Source organism: Anser anser (assembly GCF_964211835.1).
Source record: "Anser anser genome assembly, chromosome: 3".
In the NCBI taxonomy this organism is placed as follows: domain Eukaryota; kingdom Metazoa; phylum Chordata; class Aves; order Anseriformes; family Anatidae; genus Anser; species Anser anser.
Genome location: NC_139722.1, coordinates 43599980 through 43616970, shown reverse-complemented (window position 1 = coordinate 43616970; position 16991 = coordinate 43599980). Strand labels below are relative to the sequence as shown.

The 16991-nt window shown below is 39.5% G+C and overlaps 1 protein-coding gene across 11 annotated transcripts in view; it reads right to left on the bottom strand.

The window, feature by feature from the left end:
* KLHL32 (kelch like family member 32) overlaps positions 1-16991 on the bottom strand; it is a 124210-nt gene that overhangs the window by 102131 nt on the left and 5088 nt on the right. For 4 of the 11 annotated variants that reach the window (XM_083828726.1, XM_083828720.1, XM_083828718.1 and 1 more), the window contains exons 2-3: positions 13836-13915; positions 13396-13509 (exon numbers count right to left, since the gene is read on the bottom strand). The exons of 4 other annotated variants lie outside the window; for them this stretch is intronic. The gene's annotated coding sequence lies outside the window, so the exon portion shown is untranslated. Of the gene's footprint in view, positions 1-13395; positions 13510-13835; positions 13916-14169; positions 14265-15171; positions 16319-16991 lie in introns of all 11 variants that reach the window. 3 more of the 11 variants (XM_083828728.1, XM_083828727.1, XM_083828716.1) reach the window with 3 other exon arrangements.

Below are 16991 nucleotides of genomic sequence, written 5' to 3'. Positions count from 1 at the left end.
TTGAAATATTTTTTTTACCATTCCATACAAACATTTTCAAGAAAGTCACAACTGTCAGGAAAGCTCTGCCACCGCCCCAGGTTGTCAGTGAAACCATAACTCAGACCAACTGCAAGTTTCTCATCTGATTTAGTGCCTGCATACAGTGACTTCCAAGAGAAAGCATTTATAGTACAAAAAAGCAAACAAAAATACAACTAACCACCTCTAAGATTTAGTAGTAATTACAATACGAAGGGAGAAAAAAAAAAAATTGGATTTCTTTGGAAAAACATGGGTCAGTCAAAACAATGCAAGAAAACATTCAACAAAATCAGTAAAGTAATCAAATAAGTAAAAACAGAAAAATCAAAACCTTATGCTCTTCTGATTAGCTACAAGCTATTTTCTTGTGATATCTTCAGGCTACCAGCTACAGTCAATTAGAATTATTAATCTTGTTGTCTATCACCACCAAATTACAAAAATGACTTCACAAATCATTAAGATTTTAAACCACAGATACGAAATGAAACCACAGTGGTAAAGGACATACAAGCAGAATCACAATTTCGTCCATATTCATGTGTGCTTTCTACATATTTTAATACATCAGTATTCAGAACACTTTCTGAAGAGGCAGTCAGACGAAAACAGATACTAAGTTTATGTCTGTCTGTGTAACTTTAGGCCTATTTTATATACACACTACCAGTTGAGCAAGAGGTGGAGGCATTCTGCTGATAAAGCCATATGCAGACAGGTAACTGAACACAGCAGCACACTACACAGGAACAAGGAAACTGTCCACAGTTCCACGGGAAACTAGGCATTTGGAGTTCAGTAAATTTCAATAAGTTGTTTTTTTCCAAGATGTATCTATATTGTTTAATAATTTTCATTTTAAAAATCAGTTTCATACAACTGTAATAACTATAGCAGTCTGCATTATCAGCTTAGCTTTATAGAACCACTTACTACTGCTATCATTTAAGCTACAATACTGATTGTTTACCTGCCAAGAGGAGAAGGCCATTCCCTACAGTTGACCCATGTGTCATTATTAGAGAACTGTCAGGAGAACAGTATTATAATTTATCGTCTCACCTTTCTGAAACTCTGGCAACAAATACGTAAAGCTCTCTAAAAGTAAAGCATCTAAACCATACGCTATGTCCACAGTCGTTATGAAGGCTCAGGGTGAAAGCTCTACAGCATTTTAGTTTTTATGCACACTGCTGCTGGCATGAACCTAACTCACTTTGCCAAAGTATAATTTCAAGATTTTTCCTGCAGAACTCAAGAAAGGAAAAGACAGGGTGGCCTAAGTCATTTGTAACTGAAGCTTCATTTTTAATTTCATTTGCATTAAGTTTCACTGGATTAAAAAATAAAAATAAAAAATAAAAAAGGGGGGGAAAGGGTTTTTTGTTACACATTGTTTCTGTTGTTGTTCTTTAAACCCAAGCATTTTTCTTCTGGAAAATTTGACAAGTTTGTAGCAAGATGTGGAAGACTTCCTTAAATGAGGTCAGAATGGTTTATACTGCAGAGTAACAGAAACTAAACTAGAGAGATCATAATTATTTCTACTGATAACTAGAGAAACTAATTCTGAAATGGACACACAAGAGCAAGGTGTGCTCTGAAATGCTGTCAACTTCATCAGTGACTCACTCGGATAAGCCTGAATTTTCAACTGTCACAGCCATCACGGTGCTTTTATTGAACACGGCAGTCATTCTTTTAGAGTAGTGAGAGTCACAAATATGTGGGCATGTTTTTGAAACCCCTTCAAATCTGCATATAGAAAATTTACATGTGAGAGAGGTATACAGTACAGCAGATAGTCTACAGTGAACTTTTGTATTTCAGACATAAGTAGTAAACATTTTCTGCTTAGAAATAAAAAATGCTATAGTAAAGCATAAGTGATTGCTGGATAGAAGATGGCCTTGTGAGGTGACCAGTTATATGGCTGCATGCTACACCACCATGAGAAGATATATTAACTTAAAAACATTCCCAGTAAATTTGAATACTTATATATCTTTCTTTTATACTTATTTCAATAAAATGATGGAGAGTTTATACACCTCTCTTGGACTTATAAGACTCCTTCAACTTTTTTAAAAAAAGAGCATTCATAAAATTTAAAATAAAAAGGCTATAAGTACCTAAGTAAACATGACTTTAAGAATGACCTTCAGTAGCCACAGGGTGGCAGAACTATACTTCAAGATAATCTATACCTCCAGGAGAGTGACCAGGATATTTCAAGGAGTCTTTTTTCCCCACTCAAAGCATAACCACAATAGGACAAAATATTTGCTATGTGTTCAGTGTGTGCTTTCTACACTATGAATAAAAAAAAAACCTATTTTTATCCGAGTTTGAAGTTCTCGGTACATAAGAGTATGACCAATCAGCAATTTTCCAAACACAAGTATTGCAACAGCATAGTAATAAGCTTCCATGTTTACATTTTGACAATTTAATCATGTCCTACAGTAACTGGTCACAAAATCACTATCAATTTTACCTATCATTCATTAAATTAGCATGACATCTTTCATATACATTAACAGTCCGAAGTAAACCTTTGTCATGTCTCTTTTGGAAGTCAGAAGGGTAGATAACTTCACCCACATCCATTCCCAGAAAGGAGGGAAAGCTTCATCAATATTAGCAAACTTAACAGTGCCAGTACTGGCTAAATGCTTAGTTCAGGAGTGAAGACTGGGAATATACAAGGAAAGACAAAGAGCCAAGGGCAGGAGTAGACTCAAACTTGCAAGTGACTCAAACTTGCAAGTGACCAGAAAAAAAAACAACACAACACCATCACATTTCAAAGAAAGCAACCAAAAGAACCCATGTCCATTGAAACCCACCCCATCTAGATTTTAGAAGAGAAGACAAGATCTTCATGTTTTGCATCTTCGTTGTGGAGAAGTATCTGCAGAACAGCTGCCTGCACTTTCTGTTGACCACGGTGGATTATAATGGATAATGCCTAACAGTTCACTTAGCAGCAGAGCTCAGTGCTAATGGTTCCAGTTCAGCTGTTGTTCCATGTGGTCAGTACAGCTCTTCCAGATTTTTTTCTTCAACTTACCCTTTAAAAGCGTTAAGAATTTACATGTCCAAAAAGTTAAAGACAAAAAAGCTAACTGCTTCCGTGCCCAAACTGAGGTTGGATATGATTGTCTTACTACAGGAAAGGCACTGAGTATTTCTAATTCCAATATTTCCTAACACAGGAATGTTGGATTAAAAAAAAAAAAAAGTAGATTTTTTTCATACGGTTTATGTTTGTATTAGAGAAGCCAACGAGGGGTAAAAACATGGAAAAAACACGTATACAACCTTCCCTAACACTCTTTTTCCTAATGCTTAGGTTATATCAAAACTCCTGTAAGCCTGGTTAATGCCATTCCAGCATAAACTTGTATTACAGGGATGGCTGTATTACTGTTAAGCTGCAAACTGCTTTAAGAATAAAAGGAATTTTCACATGTAACTTTCAGTACTATTCACTTTTAATTGATTTACAATTTTAAGTAGGGGTGCCAGGACCCAAACTTAGCCAGAGCTTTGAAGTACATCCAATTAATCTAGACCTTTACCTTATAATGAACTCAGAGTGATTAAAAACACTTTTATATTGAAAAGACAGGTTTGAATGAAGTATTAGAAAATTTAATTGGAAAGAAAAAAAAGAAAATCCAAATCATAATGAGATAATGAGAATAAATAAGATTTACAGACAAACGTATTTCTGGCCATTGTGTTTGGGGGTGAAGAGAAGGGAGAGAATGGAAGGGGCTGCCTGACTCCAAACTTTTTATACATTGCCATGAAGAAAGCCCTAAGTGGTAAAGTATGCCTAGTCATCTCTGCTTTTTGGGAACTTTCTCCTTCAGATACGAATCCTAACAGGCATCTGTTCCCTGCTCCTTTCAGAAGTCTCTTAGCCTTTCCCACGGCACTGAAAGTTTGCAGTTCCTTGCTGCAACTCTTTTCCTGTCAGCCCCATCTTCCAGGTGGAAGCTCTCCCTCCAGGACACTCAGATGTCCCAAGTAAGGAATAATCTCTCTTGCCACCATCTATCTGCCACTCCACACACTAATCAAATACTCTCTCTTCTGTGATGGGAAGTTATTTATTTATCCTCCACAGCATATGTCAGAAAGTTTTCCTCCAAAAGCTTTTTCTCCTCCACCTTGTAGTAGACTCTGTTCCAATTATTATGGCTTACTACTACATAGTATATATATGTCAGAAAGATATAATCTGATGGGACCTACAGGACAGACTGGCACCTGAATTTGTTTCTTTCTAGGAGAAAGAGACAGCTGTGAGATTTCTTCAAAGGATTCTTCCGGTATCAGTTATACATATATGAACATACTGACACTGTCATAGTTAAATAATCAGTGAGAACTGTAAAAATGCTCCTGTATGTTGAAATTCCATGCTTACCTTGAAGAAAGCTGTGAGATCTTGTCAGAGGGAATACAAGATAGCAGAGATGTATATATGCAATTTTCAATACTGGTTTCTGCATACCTGTCTCAAAATTGTGATCATGCAAAATCTGAACTTTTGAACCTGCACCACTACATCTGCAGTGGTAACTTCTTTTGGCACCTTTTCTTCAGGACTCTCACCATACCTGACCTATATCTTTTTTACTCCAAGCTTGCATTGAAACACCCAGAAATTTCCTTCAGAAGTGCTGTAAGCACCATGGTTGCAGACTAACAAAGCATTAAGCCTATGGCATTCTGGAAGGACACTGGTTTCCCTCACTACAATCCAGTACTTCTTATCCCCACGATGGATGGTTTCTCTCAGTCCTTCACCACTTTGATCTGCCTTCTGCAGATCAAGAAAGCATCTATTGTTTAGAGAAAATAGAATTTCCATTATCTACACTACCCTTTTAGTATAGACCACTTTATTTCTTATATTCACTGCCTGTAACATGTTTACACTGTGCCAGCTACATGTATAACCTTAACCAGCTAAGCTAGAAAAGAACATAGATAAATCTCATCTGGGATGGGAGAAATACTGCGGAAGGAGTCAGAGGAAGTTATGGCTCACAGATCTACCGGGAACACAAAGGAAACATCAGGCCACCCAACCTCTTAGCAAGGAAAAGAGCTGAATGACCTGCCCAAGCTGATGGTAGAGTTAGTACAGTCTTTCCCTCAAGGAATTCATCCAGAACTTTTACTTAGGCTTTGTACAAGACATCTAGACTTCATACTTGCATATTTTATTGAAACAAAAGATTTCTTATTTTCCTCTTGTCCTCTGCTCAACATACTTCTCAAGTCTAGTGAAGACACATTCTGTATTCCAGTTCAGCTACCTAGAAAATCTTCTGACGCTGCCCACCATCATTAACACCCAGTGCCAATCCACATAAAAATTCCTCTCAGCGCAGAAAAAACACACCAGGAAGGAGGGGAGGTGACAGGTAATATAACTGAAACAACTCATTTTGAGAATGCATGTGATGCATTTTACAACATGAGTCATATCTTTGAAAACATGTTTTAAGAAACTCACTTTAAAATAATACTTGTAATAAAGTAAAAGATCACTCTAATTTAGCTCCATCAATTAGGTTACCAGAAAGACATTCCAGTTCTTGTTTGCAAACATCAAATTTCAATGTGCTCTACTCTTTTTTCAGAATCAATCCCATAAGCAATACTTAAAATCCTTCGGGTACTTACGGATTTCAAGATAGACCGTTCAATGGATGTTTTGTAAGAGACCTGTATAACTAGTAGTTATACACGTGACTAGTAGTAGCTGTCGACACATTTGGCTGCCAAAAGAAAGACCAGTTACAATGACAGCTCCAGGAACTGCATCATGTGCTGTCACTTCTCAGCAATAACCCTGTCTCAGAAATGGGTATGTGCAGAAGTACCCAGTGAGTTGCAGAGATACTATAGATGGAGACCTCTCAAGGGCTGGACTTCCTATCAGCTCTGTTTTCAGCTGACCTAATGGGAAAAAACACACTCAGATCCCCCATTTTTATAGCAGTTGAAAGCAGGGCTGTAATACACATTTCACGTACAGGCTGGCTTACAAAATGCCAACACAACGTTCTGGGCCCAGCTCTCAGGACAGAACCAGGTCTCCCTCCCCCCAGGGCAACACCTCCATCACTGGATTATAGGCACCTATTCCTACCCACTGTCACACTTTCTGACCCACTCATAGTGGGACAATAAAACACATCAGCATTTCTCTCTCTACTTTTCTTCACACAAGGTGATATGAGCAGTTTTGAACGCCCATCACAGCAAAGACAACTGAACTCAGATCTATTATTAGGCAAGTGCTGTATCAACAGCTCTTAGATTTTTTTATATCTTTAAAAAAAAAAAAAAAGGAATTTTAAAAGAAAGAAGTAAATCACTTGTTTGTGGAAGTAACTTGCTGCCTGAGTTCATAAGGGCACTATGAATCTAGGCACTTTTGAAAGACTTAGAAATGCTGCAGTTAAATGCTTACTTCCAGGAGAGTGAGGCATGTTAAACACACACACCTCTGACTTTTTGTACCAGCTAGCTTAGACATCCTGTTCTTCCTTCATAAACCTGCAAACAACTTGCGGCCTGTTGAGGATCCTTCTTCTTAAGCATCTATCACTACACAGACATTGAACTTGGACCTCAGCAGGCCTCCTAGGGTTTGCAAATACTGCTCCTGGAACCAAGAATACGATGATTGCGGAGACAGTCATAAATGTCTAACCGAAGCATGTGAATTGCATGCCAAGCTAAACATTGCCAAGCATAATTCCTTGTAAATTTCTGGAGCTCAGCTTTTGCTGAGGCAACATCCATATACTCGACAGTAAAAAAAATGTAATGTAAAAGGCTCTGAGAGCACTTGTTCGTAAATAAGGTATATATTTTCAAAACTTTCAAGGACATTGTCTGTTAAGAATCACCGAATGCTACAAACAGCTATTCATAACTCAAGTTAAAACATTGCTTCTTCAGTAACTTTAACTGGAATCTAGCTTTTTACACTTAAATACTTGGAGAGCAATGCTTACAGAACATTCAAGTCTCAGCTTTCATTGGTAAAATACTGAACAGCTACTGGTAACCTCCCAAACCCATTCCACTATGATTCTCAAAAAAATAAACAAAAGAAGTCTAGCAAGTATTTTGCGAGTAAAGATCCACTTTGAGATCTTAGATTCATGACAGATGGTATTGACATTGCTTTTAATAGGAAAAAATGCATCTTTGTTATTTCCAGTAACTGTATTTTTATGGTAGGAGAGAAAAACTCCCTACTACACTTGAGTTTTCACCACAGACGTGCAAGTGAAAATTTAGCATGAACATTAACCACAGAAAGCTACAGGTTAATATGAATTACTCCATCTAGCTTCCCAGCATCTAAACAGCCTGTGAACTGAGCATTCTTTCCACCTCCAATGCTACAAACACTCACTGAGATAGACATGACTCCAGCCTTACTACTGCCGAAGCCCAATTGGCCTGGGAGAAGTGTTACCAACCGGTCCAGGGTGAGGACTCCAATAGAATAAATTCCATCAAAACCCCAGCGCATGTATGTGCCTCCAAGTCTCTCTTCAAGCGTCCTGGTGGAACACATTTATGAGTTGTAGCCGTTCCATTTATTACACCAGCCTAAGAATCCTTTAACATCTAGCTAGAATCAATATTGATCCAAAGCAAATATGCCGTAATACTAAAAGATACACATATTCTTTAGTATTCATTTTTGCATATTTGTCATACTTGTTTTGTTTCAAGGACTGGAAAACCCAGTAGCAATTCTAGTGCAACTGCAATTTATATGAAGTTTGATTATTATTTCACTTTGTAAGCACTGTATCCAAGCATTAAGGTTTTTTTGGTTGTTGTTTTTTCCCCCCCTCAATTAAGCTCAATTAAGACTTCAGTTCATGATACTGTCATTTCATTTACTGCCATATCAGACCCCCTGCTAAGACCCGAGGAGTTGAGAGATGTCACGTAAGTCATACATACAGGACATCCAGTCTCTTCTGGATCAGGAGCCAGATGCTTGGCACAATAGCACAGTATCAGATAGCACTACACATCCATGTTTAGGCAAGTAACTGAGCCCTAAATGACTATTGATAAAATGTGGAAAAAAAAATAGTATTTATTCAAGAAAATACTCTGATAGAAGTTCATCATGTAAAGGAACTCCAAAACAATAAAAAAAGCTTCTTGCATAAGTGCCCAACAATCAAAGATTTTTGGTTTTAAATACAATGCTGCCAAGTGTCAAAAGTACAGGGAATCATTTAGAATATTTCCAAAGTAAGCCATGCTAAAAATCTTCTGGAGAGAGAATTCTGCTAAGTATGATGGCTGAAAAAGCCACAGTGAATACTGAATATTCTGAATTAATCCTAGAAATTGAGAACATCCACTAACTTCCACAAAACACATCACATCCTACTATTTACTTCAGGTCAAAACTTGCTATTTTCAAATTCATCAATAATTTGGCCAAAGTCTTGAATCAGAATTAGGCTGAATTCATAGTTAAACAGCCTACATTTTTGCGAATCTTTTTATTTCATATTTCATATATTGCTATTCATTTCATATATTGCTATAAAAATGTTGTTTTACATTTGAAAAAAATAGTGAAATATTAATATTAGATCTCTTCTACAGATGCAGCTAGGTGAATTATGAAAATGCCTTGCTATTAGGCAAGCAGATCTCAACTGGTACTTAAGCATTAAGCATTCTCACTAGTGAAGAAAGAAGAAATCAAATCTTGAAATAATTAGCCACTCATATTTAAAAGGTTTTCTTGCAACAAAAGGAGTGGAGCTCTTTCTGCAGTGGGAGGTAACCTAATAATATTCTCCCCAGTAGGAGAATTTAAAATTATAGAAAATAGAAGAAACAGGCCTTTGGGTTTGGAAAACCCAGAGGTAGACAGGCATCAAGCAAGCCACAATTGGGCAAAGTTGGGATAGGTGCAGTCCCTGGAGAAGATGTACTTCACCTGGAATCCAACCAATAATATTTAACATAAAGCCAATGTCAAATATAGTTGCATTTTCGTATTTGTATGGTTCAAGATGAGATTCCTGGAGGGCATGGTGGACACCTCTATCAAAACCAAACTGCCTGGCAGGGAAGGAATTCAAAATCAAAACAGGAAAGCACGTATTTCAAACAGGACAAGAGTGGCCTATTACTATTATAGAGTATTCATGTCCCAGAAAACAGAGATGACTTCCCTGGATATAGTTACACCAGAACTCCACAAGAGAGCCATGGAGAGATTTCTTCTCCCAAATATTTTCTTCACAGATATGTCCAAGGACAAAACAGCTCCTTCAATATTACTGAAGTCCTTAGCGAAGTCGAAGCTCAGTTTGGAAGACCCACAATCTTCCTACCAGTTCAGAGGAGCCCAGGAAAGGATCTATGTGGCTGAGGAGCAGCCATGCTGAGAGGCAACTGGGGTCCTGGTGGACACCAAGCTGAACATGAGTCAGTTGTATAGTGCTGCAGCAAGGAAAGCAAACCAGGTCCTGTGCTACATTCACTGGGTATTGCTAGCAGAGATCAAGGTGTGATCATCACACCCTAGGAAGTGCTTGTCAGGCTGCACCTGGTGCACTGTGTCCAGTCCCCCCACACACACACAATTCAAAAAAAGATGCAGACAGCCTGGAGAGGGTCCAGAGGAGGGCCATGAAGATGATCCAAGGGCTGGAGGACCTGACCTATGAGGAAAAACTTCAGGAGTTACGTCTTTCCACCCTGGAGAGAAGGCTCAGGGGGGACCTCATCACAGTGCCCCAGTACTTAAAAGGCAGCTGTGAAGAGGACAGAGGCTCCCTCTTCACAAGGAGCCACATGGTAAAGACAAAAGACAATGAGTACAATTGCACTAGGAGACGCTTCATCCTGATAAAAAGAGGAAATTTCTTACGGCAAGAATCACTGACACTAATTCCCCAAGGACATGGTGGAGTCCCCATCATTGCAGGTTTTCAAGACAGAACTGTACATGGTGCTGAATCATCTCATCCAGCCTCACTTTTCACATTTTTCAGGTTGGGCCTGACGATCTTTCGAGGTCCCCTCCACCACAGGTGGTTGTACGACTGATTACAACCACTTTTCATAGAAGTGTTAGGGCTTTTTTGTAGCAGAAAAGAAGTCACATTGAAAGCCTTATTTGACAAGATCTTATGTTGTTAATTGCCTTAACTACGCACTTTATCTACAAGGATATCACATTAGCATTTTTAATTATTTAAAACACATCAAATATTGCTGGTACCAGCATGATCAGAGTTTATCTTCTTAATACTTATTCTTGTTTGAGTGTAAAGCATTTGATTCCTGCTGCTATGAACTATTAAAGCAGAAGCAACTTCTGCTAACATAAAAGGGACAACCGATTTCAGAAAGGAATAATGACCAAATTAAACTGCGTATACCCAACAAAACCACACTATTTAAAATAGCTTTTTTAATGTGCTAGAAACTTCATAAGCTTTTTTATATGATCAAGAGGAGTCTTAAGTGCTGTATTTCACTGTATTCTTCTGACAACTCCGCGGTACTACAATATATATATTTTTTAATTTCAGTAAGTCTTTCATTAGTTTAGATTCCCAGTCCCTAATCCATATGGAAGCTACCTATGTTGCCTCTAAATTTGGTCCACAGCAAGTAATAAAAAGTAAATATATCAGTGCTAGCACCTCTCTAGAGGAATGTCTAGATGCAACAGCATCTTCACTTAAAAACAGACCTACTAAAGTACAATTTGACAACACGGAACAGCTTGGGTTGAAAGGGACCTCAAAGATCAGCTAGTTACAACCCCCCTGCCAAGGGCAGGGACACCTCCCACCAGACCAGGCTGCCCAAAGCCCCATCCAGCCTGGCCTTGAGCACCTCCAGGGATGGGGCATCCACAGCTTCTCTGGGCAAGCTGTGCCAGTGTCTCACCATCAGAGGCAGACTGTTGTAGGAAGAAAAGAATGCTAGCTCAGTCTCTACCACTAGACAAATGTTTTATTGCAGTCAAAGGTAAGAGGTGATCAGAAAATAAACACATTTTAAGGTAAGGAACAGTCAAAATAAAGCAGTCATTATGATTTCCTTCCCTGTCACCAAGTACAGCTCCTGGAACCAAACTGCACCTGAAAGGAAGCTTTCATTTCAAACAAAGAATGAAATTTCAGGTCTCAAGGCTGCTGAAAAAAGCTTGAAAACAATCTAACAGACTTATGAACTATTATGAAAAGCGTCTGAATTTTTTTAATTACTAATGTCTGGGAAGTGACTTCCATTGTTTGAATGCTTAAGGCTGGCAATACTGAGATTAAAAGCCACTGAATTATGCAACAAATGGAAGCTATTCATCTTGAACTGGGAACAGAAACACACACACTGGCCCAAAAGGTGCTGACTGGCACAAAGTTGGCCTGAAGCACCCACCCATTCTCTCCAGTGACAGTCCAAGGATTCTGGAGATAGATCTAGGGGCTAAGAGGATAATTAAACGGTGCTTGATTTTTCCCTCTACCAAATGGCACATGAAAATCTGGATTTGAATCAGAGGATTTGCAGGAGGGACAGACTGATCCTCACCTTGCCAATGAATTGAGTAGTTGTATTGTACATGTTCCAGTACTCTAAGCACAGACTTACTGGGGTTTTTTTTGTTCCCCCCCTGCTCCATCTTTGGACAGTAACATGCTGAATGCAGCCAAGAAGAACTGAATGAAGGACTGCATCCAGATGACACAAGCCACTGTAACCAAAGGGCTGACTTCTAGGTTTGGCCAGGTTCATTCATTCACATGGCAACACTACCTTATCAGGACACACTTGTTCTTCAGTAAATATAGATGCAAAAATAGGTTTGGAAGACATCTCTCTACCTTACAGTCCTTTAACTCTTAGATCTGGCAGTGTTGCCAATCAGTGAGCAGACAGAAGTTATTGCATCACCACTGTGACTATCCTTTCAAATATAACATGAGTTGCATATTGCAAAAAAATGCTAGCTTTACCTCTTTACTTACACTGAGTCTGAGAAAGACAAGCGATGTTTCTTCCTGTTGATTTCAAACAGAGGAAGAGTACAAAATACAGACTAGCTAAACCTAAAAGTTATTTGATCTTAACATATTTATGAAGTTCTCTCAGTAAGCACTAGTGGCAATACAAGCGTTCTCTCAGATAACTCAAAATCTGATGCACAAATATTGCTGGGACCTAAGTATTTACCAGATTTACCATTATGTAAGCGTGGTCTTTGAAGTCCACATCTCAGACAGAGAACAAAATTCCTGAATCTGGATTGGAATTTGCCAATCTGGAAGTTCTAAATTATCATCAGCTCACCTGCATTCAGCACAGCCTAATGCAGAGGCTTGCAGAGACATCAAACTGGTTTCTCAACATGTCACCTGCACAAAACACTGTACTAACAATACTGGTCCCTACAGCTCTCGCTACATTGCTCAGAGCGAAGTGAGTATCTACACAGCACAGTCAATTTGCATGTCTTAAAGATATTTATATATGGAAGGTTTCAACCTTCCCCATAAAACAGACTGTATTTGTTTTTCCTACCATCGCAGTCACAAAAGCATTTGATATGTGGCTTCAGTTTTCCAGGCTACTTGGTTACAGAGGAACCACAGAGACAAGAAATTCTCTGTGACGATCCCAAGACTGCTTAAGATAGGCCTCTGCTCCATGGAGGATATAACTAAGAAAAAAGTGGAATTTCAGGCATAAGTCTTATTACCATTTCATCAGCTCCATTTCCAGTCTGAGCCTAACCCTTTACTTTTTAACGCTGGAGACCTTCTTTTGGGCACAGATATGGTTGCACAAATACAGCCAACGTGAGTTATTTACTATCAAGACACTCAGACATTACTCAGTCACAAAAAAATCACTAAAAAGTGAAAGTGGAGTATTGCTTTGGGGATTTGGTGTCATTTAACAATGAATTAACTACTGCTTTAAAAAAAATACAAATATACACAAATCCATCCTTTGGCCACACAACTGGAAATATTCTGCTCATCTTAATAATGCCTACCTATCACTTGTTACAGTAATGTTGGACTGAAAGGCTGAAATATGCCAAGTACACAAAATAATACAGAAAATAGTTTCAAAGAAGTAGGAAATCTCACTGATTTCGTTTCTTGATACAAGAAGTGTTTTCCTCACACAAAGCTTTTTTGTTTGTTTGTTTGTTAGAGGGATGGATTCTTTGCTTTAATTTTAACTGCAACACTGTAACTGGCTAGTAACACTCTCAGAAACACATAGGAAAGGTGTTGGTATTCTTGGAAATACCTTAGGGAGATTCAGAAGACTTCTTGCAGTACTAAATGCAGTAGTTGGAGATTTTCCACCCTTCTCTGAGTCCAGAGTTGGTTAAAGTCCTTGCATTTGGTTTCCCAAGATCTTCTAAAAACAGGAGAACGTGAAGTATTACTGAAATTTGTCCCAGGCTGGCAAACAAGGGTTTTCAATGTTTAAAGTCACTTGCTACTTCTTAGGCACAATCACTTCTGCTTTTGTAAACGATGGGTAACAGCTCATCTTTTATTTGTTTTCAGTTTCTCACAGAACCAGTTTGTTATGATTGCTCTCTCCTACACAAAAGCTGGTCAGGATTTCCAAACACCCTTCTGTTTGTTTATGGTAAGCTGCAGTAAAAACATTTGCTTATTCCAATTCAGTGAAAGAATCTGGTAAATAAAAACACTAATTTAACAACTTTTATCCCTTACCATACAAACGAACATCAAGCACCTCCAATGCTGTCTAGTCTGCATATATTCATTCCCAGGCAAAGCAGTCAGTTGCTGTTCTGTCAAGATAGAAGGGGTACAAGTTCAGTAGCAATACTGGCTTCTGTGCTTCCTTCTCTTGCCTGGTCTAGAACATGTAGAGACATCTCTGGGGTTACCTTTTAATTTTCAATTTACTTTTTTTTTTTTTTTTCTCCTTAAAACTGACCGGTGTTGTGATCAGCTCTACGAGGAGTGCTGGTGAGCCGGTCCAGAGCACACCTGCACGAACAGGGATGCCAGCACAGCAGGGGAGCAGGGGGATCACAGGTACCTGAAGCTGATATTGCTGCAGAACGTTTTGTACTGAACCACGACAGAAAGGGTAAGGAGAGACTGATCCACAGCTTCTATTCAGCTGTCGTCCATCTATCCAGACAAGGAGCATAAGGGATCATAAATCCATTAGATTTAAACATTGTGAGAAACTCCATTTCTTCTGACAGAGTTTTAAAATGTGTGTATAGATGGAAAGTAATCTTAACTGAGAACAGAGAGTGGGGTTTTTTGTTTGGTTTTCTCTGTCAGATAAAAGGCTCTGAGTTACAGCTCAAGAATTTCTTCAACCTTTTCCCACCCCCCTCAGTCTGATACACGCTTTTTCCTAATTCGGAGAAAAGCCTCTGTCTTAAGGAAGAAAATCCTAAAAAGATCATCTCTAATCTTTTTTTTAAAACCTTTGATCAATAATTGGGATCAGAAATATCATTAGAAATGAAACAGACAAGTGTTCAGACTTCTGACCTCATCAGTTCATAGCAAAAGAAACGCTTCTGCCTGGTACCATTGCCCTTCTTTCTCTTTCCCGCAGACTACATTCAACTGGCTCAAACAAACAACACCCTTCACCTTCACCTACCCTTAGGTCACCATGGCTACACCACTGCTTTTGTGTGTGTATGTGTGTTTTTTTTTAAATAAAAGCATTCAGGACTTGGCTGGGTTCGCTGTGAGCTGCTTGGTAGTTACATAGTTATCTCTTCCACTACTGGGGCCAAAGAATAAATGAGCCAGAAGATAAAGATGCAGCCTATGAAAATTCCTTCCTCTGGGTTTCTAGCAACAATTTTAAATATTCACACAACACAGACCAAGCAGGGACAGGGGAAAACATAGAAACATAACATATAATTCCCCGAAGCAAATTATGCCATCGAAGACACTTCCACTCCCCGTCCCCGGTACGCCCCAGGCTCTGCCACAGATTTTTGCCCCAGAGCACGGCATCAGTTGTGTTTCCACCCTCCCACCAGCACTGCAGCACAAACCCACTCACCGGCAGCTCACACAGCTACAGACATGCCATCACGGTGCCCACAGCCAGCGGAGGTGCAGGCACAAGCCCCGCTCCACTAGCTTTGCTACACGAGCAGAGGGAGGTTGGAAGCTGGAGGTGTTTGTGTCTTAATCTGCCTCCAACGACAACGGACAAGGCTCAGCGATTAAAGCCTTGCTTCTCTTCACTTATCCAGCAGCACCACTAAAATCAATACAAGTCCAAAGTGCACAAGTTGCTTAGTAAAGACGATAAATTCAAACCGCCCGTCTAGCAGCTCTCCACCCCGTAAGACAGTTTACAGCACTATGACGGATCCAGAATCCTGTGGAAATATGAATAGCTGCAAGAAGTATGTACCACCCTAGTTTTGTGCATGACTTGTTCTCATCTTCAGAGAGCCTCCTGCATCACATGCATCCAAACAGCACACTTCTGGCCGAGGGTCCGGTCACATTGGTCCAAGAGAACTGCGTGGGTCAGGAGGCCACTCCCGGCCACAGAAATATTCCAGAGTTTGACTTGCTTGCTGTAAAGGCAAACTCCTGTTTCTGTTCCTCCACAAGCAAGCAAGTGAAGAACACCCAGTCCTTTCTTCTTTACCTTCCAGCAGCTTCTATGTTTTTTCCACTTCTAACTGTGGCCCCGTTCGGAGGATGAAAGCCCACACGCAAAAAGGAGACACATGAGATTCCCTAGTTGTATCGCATCCCTCCGTTTCCTACGCACTTTCCCATAAGTGAGTACAGCAGACCTATCTGTATGCAAAACTCACCACAGACCGCAAGAGGTGCAGTTCAATGTAACCTCACCGCGGATGGGCAGCGCAGCGCAGCAGGGCCGTGGCTCGCTTTTAGTGCGCTCGGCAGTCCTGATGCACTGAGACCCTGCCAGAAAGCAGTCCTGTCCTCTCCCTGCTTGTTTGCCTGGGTTTTCTACTAACGGAGGGAAAAAATATGTATGTATAAAGGAAGTTCTCCTAAGGAATATGACGCACAGCACATATTATTGTCCCACTACAGAAGTTCCGCACTTCAGGTCAGCCGTCAGCTGTCCAGATCTCTCGTTTGATCTCCTCAGTTTGCAGACGTCAAAGTCACAGTACTTTTCCAGAGACATCACCTCAGATCTTTCCTGTTTTATGCAGCTAAAATAAAGGTCACTTTCACTCAAAGGAGGCTTTCAAAACTAAGTGTAAAGCAGAAAAGAAACGTGCAAAGGATGCATCCCCTCAGAGAGGAAGCCTTATGGCTGTGTTACTTATTTAAAGACCATTTTAAAATCTATATTAGATGAGGATATATATATATATATACATACATACACACAAAACCATTCTCTACATATAAACCCAGCTGTTTGAAAACAAGATCGCTATCAATTTTAGAGAACAGAACATCAGAACTAAAACTGGAAAGAATGCATCCCACCAACCCCGATGACACTTTTCAACCACAGGTTTTTATCTCTTCTGTCTTGATAAGCCAGGTAGAGCTCCAGTTTAGCTCACAAATGGCAGTCGCCCTTTGTATGTACTTCATTTAACCTGAAGTGAACCCTGATGGAAAATGTTTCAGACATAATAAGGCCATAAGCTTGCTCATGTCCACTTCAGAATTCATTATTAACCTAAGCAACGTAGTTTTCACTTAGCCAATCAGCATTTTTTTTGCTGGTTTTCTGTTTGTTTGTTTGTTTTAAACCTATGCAGGACAGAAACCAAATGTTATCAACACAGTAGAAATGGACCTCAATCATTCTTAGATATCACACCTTCGAAGCAAAAGCCCCTCGCTGCCCAAAATAACAATGCTGAGAAT